General features: G+C 37.8%; 1 protein-coding gene across 3 annotated transcripts in view; it reads right to left on the bottom strand.

Moving 5' to 3' along the window:
* The window catches only part of ATP11C (ATPase phospholipid transporting 11C (ATP11C blood group)), a 238,345-nt gene that overhangs the window by 194,495 nt on the left and 25,098 nt on the right, over window positions 1–18,752 (bottom strand). The window lies entirely within an intron of this gene.

Genomic DNA, 18,752 nt, shown 5'->3' with positions numbered 1-18,752 from the left:
GAGGGTCCAGTAACTGGCACTAAAATACAAGGCCAGTCTAAGTCACAAAGAACTAGGCTAGAGGTGCCTTACAAAAACACAAGTATGCCAAGTCAGAAGGAGATCAGCAATAGAGAAAATTTTCTTGACCAAAATGGGGAAGAGAGAAATGAAATGAAGTAAAGTTTTACTGGTTGAGAAATTTCAAAGAGTCAGGAGGCTTATCCTAGAGGTTATTCTTACGCAGTATATAGATATCCCTTTCTAGTTTACAGTGTATTAGAATAGCTAGAGGGAAGTACCTGATATTGTTGAGCTGTACTGCAGTAGCCTTGATCCTTGAAGACGATTGTATAACTATTTGGCTTTTACAATGTGATGGTGTGATTGTGAAAATCTTGTGGCCAACGCTCCCTTTATCCAGGGTATGGACAGATGAGTAAAAAAATAAGAACTAATTAACTAATTAAATAAATAATGTTGGGGGATAAGAAGTAAAAAAAAATTGGGTAGATTACAATACTAGTGGTCAATGAGAGGGAGGAGTAAGGAGCATGGGATGTATGGGTTTTTTCTTTTTTCTCTTTATTTCTTTTTCTGGAGTGATGCAAATGTTCTAAAACGATCATGGTGATGAATACACAACTATGTGAGGACACTTGTTCTAGTTTGCTAGCTGCCGGAATGCAACATACCAGAAATGGAATGGCTTTTAAAAAGGGGAATTTAATAAGTTGCTAGTTTACAGTTCTAAGGCCGAGAAAATGTTCCAATTACGACAAGTCTATAGAAATGTTGAATCAAAGGCATGCAGGGAAAGATACCTTGGTTCAAGAAGAAGGCCGATGAAGTTCAGGGTCTCTCTCTCAAGTGAGAAGGCACGTGGTAAACACAGTCAGATTTTCTCTCTCAGCTGGAAGGGCACATGGCAAGCAAGGCATATCTGCTAGTTTTCTCTCCTGGCTCCTTGTCTCATGAAGCTCCCTGGGAGGCGTTTTCCTTCTTCATCTCCAAAGGTTGCTGGCTTGTGGGCTCTTTGCTTCTCATGGCTATGTCACTCTTCTCTGCTCTCTCTGAATCTTCTTATTCTCCAAAATGTTTCCTCTTTTATAGGACTCCAAAAACTTATCAAGACCCACCCAAATGGGTGGAGACATGCTGTCACCTAATCCAGCTTAACAACTACTCTTGATTAAATCACATCTCCAGGGAGAGGATCTGATTACAGTATTGAATAGGGATTATTCTACCTTTATGAACTGGGATTTTGATTAAAATATGGCTTTTCTAGGGGACATACATCCTTTCAAACCAGCACAACTGTGAACCACTGATTGTATGCTGTACGGTGCATGAAGATATTGCAATAAAAATATTTTTTTAAAAAAGAAAGAAATGTTTCATAAACATGAAAAAAAAAGATTAGAAATAAGGGCTGTCTGTTGTGAATAAAGATTTTCTTTTCTGATTAAAAAAAAGAACGAGACCAGCAGACACTCTGATATTCGGAGCTAGTGCTAAGCCTGAGGCTCCCAAAATTCTCCCCAGTTCAGAACATGCTGAATCCCAAAGCCTCAGCCAGGGCTGACCTACTCTAGCTCTGGCCACTGGAAAGCCAGCAGTCCTCTCACAGCCTTCCTAACATAAGAGACAATGAGGAAGCCCATGAGCAGGAACGAGCTGCTCAAAGAATACCAATGAGAGAGTGAGAGTCTGTCATGTAGGATAGGCTAGGGAAGAGGAACATGAGTCCAGTGTACAGAGATCCTGCCTCTATCCACTTACCTACCATACCACCAATTCCCTAGTTCAGAATACCTATCTTGAAAAGTTCTGTGGCCCACAGGCATTACCTGGAAACTTACCAGTTTTTATATCTGTGGCTATATTATTTTTTTAATTTAATTTTATTTTTTACATGGGCAGGCACCAGGAATCAAACCCGGGTTTCCAGTATGACAGGCGAGAACTCTGCCTGCTGAGCCACCATGGCCTGCCCTATCTGTGGCTATATTTAGAACAAAAAATAATAATCTGATAACAGTTCCCTGGTTAAGACCTATATATAAAATGTTTCATGGAAAAGTCAGATTCCCCTTACATTTTTTTTAACATTTGTTCCCCCTATTATTCATTTTTATTCCATATGTTCTACTCCTCTGTTGACAAGGTAGATAAAAGGAGCATCAGACACAAGGTTTTCACAATCACACAGCCACATTGTGAAAGCTGTATCATTATTCAATCATCTTCAAGAAACATGGCTACTGGGACACAGCTCTACATTTTCAGGCAGTTCCCTCCAGCCTCTCCATTACATCTTGAATAACAAGATGGTATCTACTTGATGCATAAGAATAACCTCCAGGATAACCTCTCGGCTCTGTTTGGAATCTCTCAGCCATTGACACTTTGTCTCATTTTACTCTTCCCCCTTTTGGTCAAGAAGGTTTTCTCAATCCCTTGATGCTAAATCTCAGCTCATTCTAGGGTTTTTCTCAATCCCTTGATGCTGAGATTCCCCTTACATTTTACATCAAGATCATAACTTGTAGTCTGGAGGCCAGCCCATACTGATACTCTTATTTCCCATTCTGAATTATAGACTTAGACAGACTTAAGCGGCTTTAAGCAATCTTCTGGCCTACCCCACCTTCACCACACAAATGCAAAATCTGAGGACCAGAAGGAAGTTACTCAACAAACTAGAAAAAAAAAATCGCACAACAAAACTAGTGGCAGAACCAGCAATGAAACCCAGATGCCTCTGCTCTTTCCATGTTTGCAATGTCACCAAATCTTGTAGAGACGTCTGTCATTAGGAAGCAAAATCCAGATAAATGCATTCACTACTAGCTCTTTTTTTGGGGGGGGGGTGCATGGGCTGAAAATGGAACACTGCTAATTCTTAACCCTTCCCCTGAGCTCACACACTGACCAACAACAAAAAAAATCTTCTCTTTCCATCTGCACAGATGATGCTTAATACATAGTGTAATGGATAAATCAACTAGAAGTTACACAATTTAGATTATTCAACTCCAAAGAAAGAGAAGGCCTCAAGCAACAACCATCAGATTATCCAATTTTGTTGTTGCTTTAAAGAATTAATTAAATTCATTCTAAAGGCCTTCTGCTACTTGATACTTGATCCCTGATATTGAAACTCTCTAACAAATTTCAACGGCTGACATCTTTTCCTAGTACTTTGTGATCTTCAGCTATTACTGGGACTAGCATTTGAAGGCATAAGTAAGAGGTTGCTGGATCCTTATATCTAGACAATCTATTATACTTATTAAAGCCAGAAAGATATAAAGAGGTTCATTTAGAGAAACTTTTCACTGTTACTTCTAAATATAAAATAAGTTAAGAGAGAAGGTGAAAAAGCAAAGTACCTAGCAAGTTATGAATAACTGGGCTCTAGTACATTTGAAGAATGTAATTTAAATAACTTAATAATACCCATCACTAATCAACTGGAATTTTGTTGAAAAACACAGTATATTTCAGAAAAGATAAACAAATGTACACTCTACACCAGCAACTGAGCCCTTGACCAACTTTGTTACCTACAAATATAGGTTGTTACTGAAATATGGTTTATTTCTCTAATTAGTAAGAGTGGTCCTTGAAGAAACATCCCTAAAACCACATTTTCTTTAATTCACAATAAATTCTGTAGAACATTTTCTTTAAGTCTCAATAAATTCTGTAGAATGAGTAAGTGAAATGACTCATCTTTCTCCCCAGAAGCACAGAAGCAGGAAAATCAATAAAAATCCTGCCCTCCCCCTTTTTTTAAAGTACCTTCACTGTGGGGAAATCTGGCAAACACAATCTCAGCCAGGTGGTCATGATTAACATCAACAGTGAGAAGTCATGCTGGCAGTTACGTACCTTTGATAGGTGATGAGAACAACACTTTACCTCTGTGATCTTCTTCCCCCCAAACAATAAACCCAGCCCTATCATGAGAGAAACATCAGACAACCCCCTATTGAGGGGCATTCTACCTGACCAGTACTCCTCAGAACTGTCAGGTCATCAAAAACAAGGTAAGGTTGAGAAACTGCCACAGCCAAGAGGAGCCCAAGGAAACATGATGACTAAATGTAGTAATCTGGATGAAAAGCAGAAATAGGAAAAGGACATTAAGCAAAAAGTAAGGAAATGTGAATAAACTATGAACTTCTAATAACATTAATATTAGCTCATTAATTGTAACAAAAATATCATACTAATGTAAGATGTTAATAATAGAGGAGCAGGTGTGGGGTATATGAGATTTCCCTGAACTATCTTTGAAAGTTTTGTAAATCTAAAACTATTTAAAATAAAAAGTTCGTTTTAAAAAGTTAAACGTAGTTTAAAATATTAGTACTGGATTCTTTCATGTGGTGAACAGATATAATACATAAGAGATATAGTAGAATGATATTAAGAAATTAAGAATATAAATCGAAATATTTTTTAACTCCCTTTTTTGATACATCTGTCAAACTCAGGGAATCCCCTTAGACCTCATTATCCAGAACATTCTATAATAAATTAATGAATAACAAACCCCCCCCCACTTTTGTCCAGTTCCCTTTTATGGTTGATTTACTGTCTTCAGTTCCTTGAAATATAACTAAACATAGTTGAGGTATATTTTCTATACTGATGAGTTAAACTAGAAATCAAAACTAATAATAATATAAAGCTAAACTAATAATAATATAAAGTTAATGTTTGCTTTCTAGGTGTTTTTTCTTCCCACACAATCTGAGAAATGCTTTAAATGCATGAAAGGACCCAGGGACAGTGAATTAGGGTTGAGGATTATGAATAGGGTAGGTATAGAGAGAAGTGGCTGCTGGAGACAATATCCCCATGGTGCTGACACTGGTCATCAGTCTCTGAACCCATTACTGTTGCTTTAACATTTGCTCCCTTTGAATCTGGTAATTTCTAGGAAAGAATCTTTTCTATAACATATCCTGCGTATTATTTGGTTGGAAGAAACTCTGAGTTTATATGAAGTAAAGCAATGTTCTTTTTCAAAGTGCTCATTAGTTCTTAAGTTACCAGAATCTGCAGAAACCACAGGTAGATTATTATCCTTTCAGATCAATAGCTCTGTCACTGATATGAGATATTAAGAAAGAAGTGAGAAGATAAAACAATCTTTAGGTCAGCATCTACTCTGGCAAATGAAGCACAGCAGAGGCACAAACATATTAAAAATCATTTTAGAAGTGAGCTCTTGCCAAGCTAAGAACCCCCTGGCCACTCTATATATCCAAATGTTTTCAAAGAAGTTTTAGCTAGAAGCAATTAAATTCCAGGAGCAGCTACAGGAAATGGAGAAGGCCTGGAGGCTGGAGAATGAGAGGGGATATGGGCAACAGCTGGACTAGGGAGTATTTGCAAAAGCACATTAGGGTCCCCTAACTGCCCCAGAAAAAATACTCACGAAAATATTCATTTTAATTTCAAATTTTTTCCTCAGCTGAATATACTTCATAATTTAAATAAAGATTTGAAATGTCACCTGCATATACCTGTCTCCTAATTATAGTGATATTTAAAAGGAGATACCTAAAAGTACGGGAGAAATTATCCCACTCAGCAAGAAAGTATTTGGAATCTCACATTAAAAAAAAAAACAACTTGGGCTATGCACAGTGACAGTATAAAAAAGGGATAAAAGGTAACTTTACACTAGAGAACACTGGCAAACACTACTTTAGACAGGTGATTAAGGTCAACACCAACAAGTAGTAAGTCACATTGATGGTATGTAAACTTGACATGATATGATGAAAATGGCACTTTACCACTGTGGTCTTCCTCCTGGAAATCAACCACCCCAGTCTCATCTTGAGAAAAACAACAGATGAATCCAAGATGAGGAACATTTTACTTGACCCAGTTCTCTGCAAAAAAGGTCTAGAAAAAACAATGAAAGTCTGAGAAAGACTTTAGCTAAGAGGAACCTAAGGAAACATGACAACTAAATGTGATGGAGTATCCTGGATGGATAGTCCAGGAACAGGAAAGGACAGTAGGTAAAAAAAATTAAGAAAATCTAAATAAACTGTGGGCTTTATTGATAATCATATATTGAAAGCTCATTAATTGTAACAAAAATATCATACTAATAGAATATGTTAGTAGAACATGCTGGGGGTGTAATATGACAAATCTGTACCATCAGCTCAATTTTTCTATAAATATAAAGCTATTTTAAAGTAAAATGTTTAATTCTTTTTAATTGCTTCTTGGTTATTTTCCTTCCCTATTCAAATCCTGTGTTTCCAAACAAGTATCATAAAGAAAATCAATGGGTTTGGGCACCTATTGGGTGAGAAAGAAACCAGCAATTAATTTCCTATTAGTCATCCAATCTGGTAGAAATGGCTTTGTCAAAAATGAGTTAATCCAGAGTGCTAATTGTTATTTCTGGATTTTGATGGGGCTGTTTTATATATGTATAACCTGGTGTTTACAGATAAGAATGAAGTCGATTGGGTCAGGATTAAGGTAATTCAGAATGCAAGGGTAAGGAAGACATTACATGTATTTTAGAACTTTACCTACTCTTTGAGATCAAAGGAAGAAAGTTTTATTATGTCCAGAACCTAGGTTTTCTATAGCACATAATCTAATTCTACCTGTCTGGATAGATCATTTAAACAATCCAAACACAGGGAGCCCAGAATAAGAATGAGAGTCTTTAATCCTGGATAGCTTAACGTAATGCCTGGATACATCCCAGAGTATATTAAGCAGATAATCAAAAAGTATTGGCAAAGTCCCTTCAGGGATGGGAGAAAAATTATGGAACTCTTAAATGTTACCACCGGGGAAACCTTGGATACTGTGCCAAACATTAGGGACACCCAAATCAATAGGCCAAGTCCTTGGTCTTGAGGCTTGCTCTTGTGAAGCTTATGTAGGTAGTGGAGAAGCTTAGCCTACCTATTGCATGCCTAAGAGTCATCTCCAGAGGACCTCTTTTGTTGCTCAGATGTGGCCTCTCTCTCTAAGCCAACTTGACAGGTGAAGTCACTGCCCAACCCTCTGTGTGGGACATGACTCCCAGGGGTATAAATCTCCATGGCATAATGGGGCAGAACTCCCGGGATGAGCCAGGAGCTGGAATTAAGGCTCTGAGAAAGCCTTCTGGACCAAAAGGGGGAAGAGAGAAATGAGACGAAATAGTCTCATGAGAGATTTCAAATGGAGTCAAGAATTTATCCTGGAGGTTATTTTTATGCATTATACAGATATCCCTTTTTGGTTTATGCTGAACTGGAGTGGCTGAACGGAAGTACCTGAAACTGTTGAGTTATGTTACAATATCCTTGATTCTTAAAGACGATTGTATAAAAACATAACTTTTACAATGCAAAAAAAAAAAAAACCAAGTTAAACATGGAGCAAATTCAAAGTCAAGGAAGAGTGTCAATTGTATAACTAAGTGAGGATAATGTAAGACATGGATTATTTACTTTGGACATTATCCATGATGTCCAATGGATGGAGGTGGCTGAAGGATACGTTGAGAAGTAGAATGGTGAACTGTGGTATACACCTATGATGGAATATTGTGCAGCTACAGAAAGAAATGAAGTCATGAGACATGTAATGAGGTGAATGAGCCTTGGGGACATTATGTGATGCAAAATAAAGCAGAAATAAAAGAACAAATATTGTATGCTCTCTTTTAGAAAATATTTTTAACAAAATTGGGGCCTAGATTGTAAGCTCTTATAGCAGTCACATTTAGTATGGAGCTTGACTGTTATATCTAGACTTCGAGATGCTGTACTATATATGTATAACCCGGTTTCTCCTTGGAATTCTGGGTACCTGTGAGACACCTAAGAACCGGAGTTGGAGTTTTGCAGCTCTAAAGACAGCATTGCTACACACAACAACTCTTAAAGAAACCAAAAGAGATCAGGCTTCAATTAAAGATAAGAATGAAGCCAATCTGTTGGGAACAAGGTAAATCAGAGCATAGGGTAAAAGATGATATGGTCTATATTTTAGAACTTCAACTACTGTGTGAGACCAAGGGAAGACATTTCTTTAGTCAAAAACCTAAATTTTCTGTAGCATATAATCTAACTCAACCTATCTGGATAGCTCATTTAAACAACCCAACACATGGAGCCCAGAATGGGAATGACAGCTTATAATTCTGTATAGCTTGATGTAGTACCTGGTTACATCCTAGAGTATGTTGGGCAGACAATTAAAAAGTATTGGCATGTTCCGGAGCAGATGGCGGCTTAGTAAGACGCGCGGATCTTAGTTTCTCCTCCAGAACAGCTACTAGGGGAGTAGAAACGATACAGAACAGCTCCCAAAGCCACGACAGAGATAAAAAAGACAGCGTACCCCATCCTGGAACGGCTGGCTGGCTGAGAGAACCCGCTCTGGTGAGATCGCCGAGGGGCGCGGGCTTCATCAGGCGGGGCGGCAAGCGGCCGGAGTCACTCCCTTCCCCCTTCCCGGGCCGGCTGGGAGAATTGGACAGGCAGTCCCCTCAAACTGCGGCGGCTGGCGCCCACACCACGCGCGGCCCCCCAGACCAACTGAGAGAATTGGATCGGAAATCCCCAGGCCGCAGAGAACGGTGACAGGGGGGGCCCTTCCAAACCCGTGACTACCCGGGAACGTGCACTCTCCCGGGCGGGCGCTGCGGCTGGCGCCCTCCCGTCACGCTTGGCGCCCCGGGCCGACTAGGAAATTCAGACGGGCGCTTTCCCGGGCTGCGGCGGCCAGCGACCCTCCCCGCGTTCGGACCCCGGGCCGGCTGGCACTCTTCCAAGCCGCTTGGGCTAGCGAACCTCCCGGACGACGAGAGTTTTCCAAAGTTAAAGGACCCACAGCACCTTTTACTGGTGGGACCCGCAGACAAACGTGTGCCACGAGCGCCACCTACTGGGCAGGATAAGAAAAACAGAACCCAGAGATTTCACAGAAAAATCTTTCAACCTTGTTGGGTCCGACACCCAGGGAAATCTGACTAAATGCCCAGACGCCAGCAGCAGAAGATAACTGTCCACGCTCAGAAGACTGAGAATATGGCCCAGTCAAAGGAACAAACCAATAGTTCAAATGAGATACAAGAGCTGAGACAACGAATGCTGAATATACGAACAGAAATGGAAAACCTCTTCAAAAACGAAATCGATAAATTGAGGGAGGACATGAAGAGAACATGGGCTGAACATAAAGAAGAAATAGAAAAACTGAAAAAACAAATCACAGAACTTATGGAAGTGAAGGATAAAGTAGAAAAGATGGAAAAAACAATGGATACCTACAATGATAGATTTAAAGGGACAGAAGATAGAATTAGTGATTTGGAGGATGGAACATCTGAATTCCAAAAAGAAACAGAAACTATCGGGAAAAGAATGGAAAAATTTGAACAGGGTATCAGGGAACTCAAGGACAATATGAACCGCACAAATATACGTGTTGTGGGTGTCCCAGAAGGAGAAGAGAAGGGAAAAGGAGGAGAAAAACTAATGGAAGAAATTATCACTGAAAATTTCCCAACTCTTATGAAAGACCTAAAATTGCAGATCCAGGAAGTGCAGCGCACCCCAAAGAGATTGGACCCAAATAGGCGTTCTCCAAGACACTTACTAGTTAGAATGTCAGAGGTCAAAGAGAAAGAGAGGATCTTGAAAGTAGCAAGAGAAAAACAATCCATCACATACAAGGGAAACCCAATAAGACTATGTGTAGATTTCTCAGCAGAAACCATGGAGGCTAGAAGACAGTGGGATGATATATTTAAATTACTAAAAGAGAAAAACTGCCAACCAAGACTCCTTATATCCAGCAAAATTGTCCTTCAAAAATGAGGGAGAAATTAAAACATTCTCAGGCAAAAAGTCACTGAGAGAATTTGTGACCAAGAGACCAGCTCTGCAAGAAATACTAAACGGAGCACTAGAGGCAGATACAAAAAGACAGAAGAGAGAGGTATGGAGAAGAGTGTAGAAAGAAGGAAAATCAGATATGATATATATAATACAAAAGGCAAAATGTTAGAGGAAAATATTATCCAAACAGTAATAACACTAAATGTCAATGGACTGAATTTCCCAATCAAAAGACACAGATTGGCAGAATGGATTAAAAAACAGGATCCTTCTATATGCTGTCTACAGGAAACACATCTTAGACCCAAAGATAAACATAGGTTGAAAGTGAAAGGTTGGGAAAAGATATCTCATGCAAATAACAACCAGATAAGAGCAGGAGTGGCTACACTAATATCCAACAAATGAGACTTCAAATGTAAAGCAGTTAAAAGAGACAAAGAAGGACACTATATACTAATAAAAGGAACAATTAAACAAGAAGACATAACAATCATAAATATTTACGCACCGGACCAGAATGCCCCAAAATACATGAGGAATACACTGCAAACACTGAAAAGGGAAATAGACTCATATACCATAATAGTTAGAGACTTCAATTCACCACTCTCATCAATGGACAGAACATCTAGACAGAGGATCAATAAGGAAATAGAGAATCTGAATATTACTATAAATGAGCTAGACTTAACAGACATCTATAGGACATTACATTCCACAACAGCAGGATACACCTTTTTCTCAAGTGCTCATGGATCATTCTCAAAGATAGACCATATGCTGGGTCACAAAGCAAGTCTTAACAAATTTAAAAAGATTGAAATCATACACAACACTTTCTCGGATCATAAAGGAATGAAGTTGGAAATCAATAATAGGCGGAGTGCCAGAAAATTCACAAATACGTGGAGGATCAACAACACACTCCTAAACAACGAGTGGGTCAAAGAAGAAATTGCTAGAGAAATTAGCAAATACCTCGAGGCGAATGAAAATGAAAACACAACATATCAAAACTTATGGGACGCAGCAAAGGCAGTGCTAAGAGGGAAATTTATTGCCCTAAATGCCTATATCAGAAAAGAAGAAAAGGCAAAAATTCAGGAATTAACTATCCATTTGGAAGAACTGGAGAAAGAACAGCAAACTAATCCCAAAGCAAGCAAAAGGAAAGAAATAACAAAGGTTAGAGCAGAAATAAATGAAATTGAAAACAATAGAGAAAATCAATAAGGCCAGAAGTTGGTTCTATGAGAAAATCAATAAGATTGATGGGCCCTTAGCAAGATTGACAAAAAGAAGAAGAGAGAGGATGCAAATAAATAAGATCAGAAATGGAAGAGGAAACATAACTACTGACCTCACAGAAATAAAGGAGGTAATAACAGGATACTATGAACAACTTTACACTAATAAATACAACAATTTAGAGGAAATGGACGGGTTCCTGGAAAGACATGAACAACCAACTTTGACTCAAGAAGAAACAGATGACCTCAACAAACCAATCACAAGTAAAGAAATTGAATCAGTCATTCAAAAGCTTCCTAAAAAGAAAAGTCCAGGACCAGACGGCTTCACATCTGAATTCTATCAAACATTCCAGAAAGAATTAGTACCAACTCTCCTCAAACTCTTCAAAAAAATCGAAGCGGAGGGAAAGCTACCTAATTCATTCTATGAAGCCAACATCCCCCTCATACCAAAACCAGGCAAAGATATTACAAAAAAAGAAAACTATAGACCAATCTCTCTAATGAATATAGATGCAAAAATCCTCAATAAAATTCTAGCAAATCGTATCCAACAACACATTAAAAGAATTATACATCATGACCAAGTAGGATTCATCCCAGGTATGCAAGGATGGTTCAACATAAGAAAATCAATTAATGTAATACACCATATCAACAAATCAAAGCAGAAAAATCACATGATCATCTCAATTGATGCAGAGAAGGCATTTGACAAGATTCAACATCCTTTCCTGTTGAAAACACTTCAAAAGATAGGAATACAAGGGAACTTCCTTAAAATGATAGAGGGAATATATGAAAAACCCACAGCTAATATCATCCTCAATGGGGAAAAATTGAAAACTTTCCCCCTAAGATCAGGAACAAGACAAGGATGTCTACTATCACCACTATTATTCAACATTGTGTTGGAGGTTCTAGCCAGAGCAATTAGACAAGAAAAAGAAAAACAAGGCATCAAAATTGGAAAGGAAGAAGTAAAACTATCACTGTTTGCAGACGATATGATACTATATGTCGAAAACCCGGAAAAATCCACAACAAAACTACTAGAGCTAATAAATGAGTACAGCAAAGTAGCAGGTTGCAAGATCAACATTCAAAAATCTGTAGCATTTCTATACACTAGTAATGAACAAGCTGAGGGGGAAATCAAGAAACGAATCCCATTTACAATTGCAACTAAAAGAATAAAATACCTAGGAACAAATTTAACTAAAGAGACAAAAAACCTATATAAAGAAAACTACAAAAAACTGTTAAAAGAAATCACAGAAGACCTAAATAGAATGGAAGGGCATACCGTGTTCATGGATTGGAAGACTAAATATAGTTAAGATGTCAATCCTACCTAAATTGATTTACAGATTCAATGCAATACCAATCAAAATCCCAACAACTTATTTTTCAGAAATAGAAAAACCAATAAGCAAATTTATCTGGAAGGGCAGGGTGCCCCGAATTGCTAAAAACATCTTGAGGAAAAAAAACGAAGCTGGAGGTCTCGCGCTGCCTGACTTTAAGGCATATTATGAAGCCACAGTGGTCAAAACAGCATGGTATTGGCATAAAGACAGATATATCGACGAATGGAATCGAATAGAGTGCTCAGATATAGACCCTCTCATCTATGGACATTTGATCTTTGATAAGGCAGTCAAGCCAACTCACCTGGGATAGAACAGTCTCTTCAATAAATGGTGCCTAGAGAACTGGATATCCATATGCAAAAGAAGGAAAGACCCATATCTCACACCCTATACAAAAGTTAACTCAAAATGGATCAAAGATCTAAACATTAGGTCTAAGACCATAAAACAATTAGAGGAAAATGTTGGGAGATATCTTATGAAACTTACAATTGGAGGCGGTTTTATGGACCTTAAACCTAAAGCAAGAGCACTGAAGAAGGAAATAAATAAATGGGACCTCCTCAAAATTAAACACTTTTGTGCATCAAAGAACTTCATCAAGAAAGTAGAAAGACAGCCTACACAATGGGAGACAATATTTGGAAATGACATATCAGATAAAGGTCTAGTATCCAGAATTTATAAAGAGATTGTTCAACTCAACAACAAAAAGACAGCCAACCCCATTACAAAATGGGAAAAAGACTTGAACAGACACCTTTCAGAAGAGGAAATACAAATGGCCAAGAGGCACATGAAGAGATGCTCAATGTCCCTGGCCATTAGAGAAATGCAAATCAAAACCACAATGAGATATCATCTCACACCCACCAGAATGGCCATTATCAACAAAACAGAAAATGACAAGTGCTGGAGAGGATGTGGAGAAAGAGGCACACTTATTCACTGTTGGTGGGAATGTCAAATGGTGCAACCACTGTGGAAGGCAGTTTGGCGATTCCTCAAAAAGCTGAATATAGAATTGCCATACGACCCAGCAATACCATTGCTGGGAATCTACTCAAAGGACTTAAGGGCAAAGACACAAACGGACATTTGCACACCAGTGTTTATAGCAGCGTTATTTACAATTGCAAAGAGATGGAAACAGCCAAAATGTCCATCAACAGACGAGTGCCTAAACAAACTGTGGTATATACATACGATGGAATATTACGCAGCTTTAAGACAGGATAAACTTATGAAGCAGGCAATAACATGGATGGACCTAGAGAACATTATGCTGAGTGAGTCTAGCCAAAAACTAAAGGACAAATACCGTATGGTCCCACTGATGTCAACCGACATTCGAGAATAAACTTGGAATATGTCATTGGTAACAGAGTCCAGGAGGAGTTAGAAACAGGGTAAGATAATGGACAATTGGAGCTGAAGGCATACAGACTGTGCAACAGGACTAGATACAAAAACTCAAAAATGGACAGCACAATAATACCTAATTGTAAAGTAATCATGTTAAAACACTGAATGAAGCTGCATCTGAGCTATAGGTTTTTGTTTTTTTCGATTGTTTGTTTGTTTTTTATCTGTCTGGTTGTTTGTTTGTCTTTTTTTTTTTACTACTGTTATTACTTTCATTTTTTTCTCTATATTAACATTCTATATCTTTTTCTGTTGTGTTGCTAGTTATTCTAAACCGATGCAAATGTACTAAGAAACAATGATCATGCATCTATGTGATGATGTTAAGAATTACTGATTGCATATGTAGAATGGTATTTCTAAATGTTGGGTTAATTTCTTTTTTTTTCTTTTTTTCCATTAATTAATAAAAAAAAAAAAAAAAAGTCTATAGAAACGTCCAATCAAAGGCATCCATCCAGGAAAAGATACCTTCGTTCAAGAAGGCCAATGAAGTTCAAGGTTTCTTTCTTAAGTGAGAAGGCACATGGTGAACACAGTCAGTTTCTCTCTCAGCTGGAAGGGCACATGGCGGGCACAGCGTCATCTGCTAGCTTTCTCTCCTGGCTTGCGGTTTCATGAAGCTCCCCAGGAAGCATTTTCCTTCTTCATCTCCAAAGGTCGCTGGCTTGTGGACGCTCTGCTTTGTGGTGCTGCTCTCTTTGAATCTCCCATTCTCCAAAACGTTTCCTCTTTTATAGGACTCCAATAAACCAATCAAGACCCACCAAAATAGGTGGAGACATGTCGTCACCTAATCCAGCTTAACAACCACTCTTGACTAAATCACATCATCCACGGAGATGATCTGATTACAGTTTCAAACATACAGTATTGAATAGGGATTATTCTACCTTTATGAAATGGGATTTTGATTAAAACATGGCTTTTCTAAGGGGCATACATCCTTTTAAACCAGTATAGTATGTATGAATCTTTTCTTTTTCTTTTTATTTCTTTTTCTGAATTGATGCAAATGTTCTAAGAAATTATCATGGTGATGAATATACAACTATGTGATGACACTGTGAGTTATTGATTATATACCAAGAATGGAGTGATCATATGGCAAGAATGTTTGTGTTTGTATGTTGTTATGTTTAAAGGAGAAGGATGAAAGGAGGAGGAGGAGTTATAAGAGAGAAATAGGATTTAACAAATGAGTATAACTGCTGAATCGTTACACTGATATTTCTTTCTAGCCTCCAGTGTCTTGGAACAGCTAGAAGGAAAATTGTGGAACTGCAACCTATACCAAACTTGAAATCTGTTCCATAAATACTTGTTACAATATACTTTAAAGCTTATTGCTTTTTTGTATATTTCACAATAAAAAATGTTTAAAAATGTGTATAAGAAAATTAGGACTTAAATTATAAGTTCTTAGAGCAGTCACATTTACTTTTGAGGTGTAATTGTTATTTCTAAAATCTGAGATGCTTTGCTCTTTGTAAAACCTAGTAGTTCCCTGGAACTTTAAGCATTTGTGTGACACCTGATACTCAAAATTAGAGTTCTCCAGCTCTGAAGGTCAGCATTACTCTAACAGCAACTGTTAAAGAAACTGAAAAAGAAATCAGACTTCAATTAAAGAGGTGAATGAATTTGAGCTGGTTAGACTGAAGTAAATAAGGATACAGTGTAAATTATAATACTGTCTGTATTTGAAAACTTTAATTTCTGTAGGGGAACAAAAAAAGAGATGTTTACTTTGTCCAAAATTTAAATTTTCTGTAGCACACTACCTAATTTAATCTAGTCAGTTTATTTAAACAACCTAATTCAACTGAATCTGACAGAGAGCAGAGCTAGAATAAGGAATAAAATCTTATCATTTTGTACAAGTTAGTATTATACCCTGATGCATTTCAGAGTATTCTGAGCAACAATGAAAAAGTATTTGCAAAGTCCCTTGAGGGACTGGAGAAAATGTAGAACTACTAAGTTTCCCCACCTAGGAATTCCTGATATTCTCTTAAGCAATAGGAGCTCCCAATGTAATAAGCCAAGCCCTTATCCTTGAGGCCTGCCCTTATAAAAATTATTTCTGAAATGGCAAAGCTGAGCCAACTTATAGCTAATGCCTAAGAGTCATCACCAGAATGGTGGAGTTATACAGAGAAGGTAGGATTTAACAAATGAATCTGATTGCTGAATCATTACATTGATATTTCTTTTAGTCTCCAGTATCTTAGCGTAGCTAGAAGTAAAAACCTAAAATTGTGGAACTGTAACCCATAGCAAACTCTGAAATCTGTTCTACAAGTAATTGTTGTGCTGTGCTTTGAAATTTATTGTTTTTTTGCATATGTTACTTTTTACAAAAAAAAAAGTCGATTGTGATGATAAAAAAATGCTTATTCCTTCTAGCCTCCTATATTCTGGAGCAGCTAGAAGGAAAAATCTAAGATGATGGTATGGTAGCCCATGACAAACTCTGGGATCTGTCCTGTAACTACTTGTTAAGGAGTGTTTTGAAAACCATTGCTTTTTTCTTTCTTTGATTAGTATATATGTTATATTATACAATAAAAAAAATTCTAAAAAAAAGTCAGCACTAGAAAACCTCCTTTTTTACTCAGATATGGTCTCTCTCTCTCTCTCTAAGACAAATTCAGACCCCATCCCACCCACTGTGGGACATGCTTTCCAGAGCTGTAAGTCTCCCTGGAAACATGGGACATGACTCCCAGGGATAAGCCTGGCCCTGACAGCATGGGACATGACTCCCAGAGTTGAGGCTGGCCCTGGCATTGTGGAATTGGTTGGCCAAAAGAGGGGAAAGAAATAAAGTTTCAATGGCTAAGATTCTAAATCGAGTTGAGAGGTCATTCTGAAGGTTACTCTTACACAAGTTTCAGCCAGATATTGCAAACTGCCACAGTATGGTAAGCCCCAACCAACAGTGTTCCTGGAACCCCTTCAAGATACCCTGGGCTCTATATACATTTTACTTAATTTTGTTTTTCAGGGACTTAAAGCCTCCAGACTGTTCCTATACCATTAAGTCCTGAAAACCAGAAGTACTGGTCTCTCCAAGAACAACAACCAGTTCCATCCCTCTTCCCCATAATGTCAATGCCCCTTTACAGCATGAAAAAATTAGAAAAGTCATTGCCCAAATATTCCTCAAAATTGAGAGAACTGTCAAATAAGAGGGATAAATTGTAACCAAGAAATTAGGATTTAAAGGATGATTATGACTACTGTATCATTATATAAATACTTCTTTTTTCTTTCTGGTGTATTAGAGAGAGAAAAGTTTTTTCTCTCTGAACTTTAATTCTGAAATCTTTGAACTATAATTCGGCTGTCCTGATATCTGATAATGATTGTAAAAGCCCTTATCCTATGCCTTTGTGATTATAGGAGCTGTTACCCCCTTTATCTAGTCTTTTTTTTTTCCCAAAGTAAATTGTAAGGGCAAAGCCCAAATACTAATGGAGGAACCCGAGTCAGCCATTAACTTGTTCCAGGCCAACTTCACCCCTTTACATTTGTTCTTACTTACACTTGCTATCGTAACGGTTATTGGAGGCTAGTCTCACCCTCGTTTATACTTACTATTGATTTGGCTATTGTAGCCTAGTCTTAGCCCTGTGTATACTTATTATTGTAATGGTTATAATTCCATCTCCCCTTGCTTGAATCCAAAAAAACCCTTGAACCCCAAATCCCCTAGACTAAGGGAGACAGATTTTTGGTCTACTAAGCCATCTATTCTCCTGCTTTAAACCTAGCAATAAACTCTTTCCCTCTTTGGAAAAAAGAAAAAGAAATTCAACAGCAGAATGAAGGACGAGTGGCCTTTCACCAAGCACTCAATACAGCAGAAATAGCTTAATGCTGTAACACAGTCCTGGAATCAAAACACACCAAGAATATGCATATCCAAACCTTGCTAATGCTTCAAAATGCTTGTTATAAATCCCGAAAGTACAAAAACCTAAGGTTTAACAAAACTATCGTTTGTCCCAGTGTAATAAACATTTAAAAAAAGGCAAAACACTCCAATGGTTGACAGAGAATTAGCTATTATCAGTTTTAGAAGCATTTCCTGGATTTGGATGGCACTAGATTCAAATTAGAATGCAGAGGGGGTTGATTGGAAAGTACCTATGTTATTTTTAAAAAGCATGACTTAATTGGGCTGACCAATTAAGTAGAGCTTGTTTACTTTTTACTTGACATCTGAAGACACTGATTGTTTAAATAGTGGGCAAAAAGTGGTTTCTTCCTTAATTTCATAATGTATTTAATTTTCTAAGTAGATATAAATTGCGCATCACACTTTAGTTAGCCAGATTCTTCCTTCAGTTATTACTTTTAAAGAACACTAATCATCAGCATCGCCTGGAGGGCTGGCTACAACAGATTAATGGGCACAACTCCTTGAGATTCAAATGCATATCTGAATCAGAGGCCCAAGAATTTGAACTTCTATCAGCTCCCAGGTCATGTTGATGTCCCCTTCCTTGCCTTTTGTAAACATTCCCACAATATGAGAAAACCCATGACCAAATGTTAGCACTGAAATAAAATCCAAAACCAAATGTACACAATTTGGAAATTTTCTGCTCTTTTTCTTCGGCAAGTATTTATTAAGCATTTCCTTTGGTGGCCAGCACTATACTAAGCACTGGCACTGGGTATACAGCAGCACATAAGCAAAAGCACACATGCCCCCTTAGAGCTTGTTCTAGATGGAAAGGCAGTTAAGAACTAGTTATATGATTCATTATTAATTACAATTGCAGGAAGAGCTACATAAGAGAAGTACAAGG

The sequence above is a fragment of the Tamandua tetradactyla genome, chromosome X (genome assembly GCF_023851605.1).
Source record: "Tamandua tetradactyla isolate mTamTet1 chromosome X, mTamTet1.pri, whole genome shotgun sequence".
NCBI classification, from domain to species: Eukaryota; Metazoa; Chordata; class Mammalia; order Pilosa; family Myrmecophagidae; genus Tamandua; species Tamandua tetradactyla.
Note: the sequence above shows the minus strand (reverse complement) of the source record. Positions and strands in the feature narration are given on the sequence as shown.